We start from the raw sequence: 931 nt of genomic DNA on the forward strand, positions 1-931 counted from the left end.
GGGGCCAGAACAAGCTCTCTTTGGTCTCTGCAGGGAGACTAGATTTATTTATTTGGATACAGGACTGAATGGGCCATTTGACATTTTTCTAAATCGCAGTGCCATTTTTAGCATCTTTTAGAGACACAAAATAATTTAACTTGGTGGCACAGAAATGGATTCTACGCGGCGAAGCCTGGGATGACTGTTCTCCCTCTGTGTAACCAGCTTGTGTTTGGGGTGCAGCTGACAGCTGCCACAACCTCAGCAAACATGGAGAATTGCAAAACAGCTTTGCCGAGGTGAGGGGTCAACAAACTTTTTCCAGACAGGGCTAGATGGTAAATATTTGGGGCCCTAAGATATCTGCCACAACTCACCAATTCTGCCATTATAATTTGAAAGCAGCCAGACAGCATATGTAAATAAATGGTGTGGGATAAAACTTTATTTATGGGTACCAGAATTTGAATTTCAAATAATTTTTGTATCTCCCAAAATATTATTCTTCTTCTGATTTCCTCTAATCATTTGAAAATATAAAAAGTATTCTTAGCTTGGGAGCTGCACAAAAAAACAGTGGTGGGCTAGATTTGGCCCCAAGGTCAGTTTGCTGAGCTTAGGGGATTCAGTGTCTCTAAAATAGCAGCATTCACCAGCAGCCCATAGGGGGTCATCCCAAAGGTTTCTGAGTCACAAAGTCTCAGATGGGGGCTGAACATTTCTTTTTTATTTTTTGAGACAGAGTCTCACTTGGTCACCCTCAGAAGAGTGCCATGGCAACTTAGCTCACAGCAACCTCAAACTTTTGGGTTTAAGTGATCCTCTTGCCTCAGCCTCCCGGGTAGCTGGGACTACAGGGGCCCATCACAATGCCGGGCAATTTTTTAGAGATGGGGTTTCACTCTTGCTCAGGCTGGTCTCAAACTTATGAACCCAGGCAACCCACCTG

Source organism: Otolemur garnettii, unplaced genomic scaffold (genome assembly GCF_000181295.1).
Source record: "Otolemur garnettii isolate 467f Iridium unplaced genomic scaffold, OtoGar3 scaffold00141, whole genome shotgun sequence".
Lineage (NCBI taxonomy): Eukaryota > Metazoa > Chordata > Mammalia > Primates > Galagidae > Otolemur > Otolemur garnettii.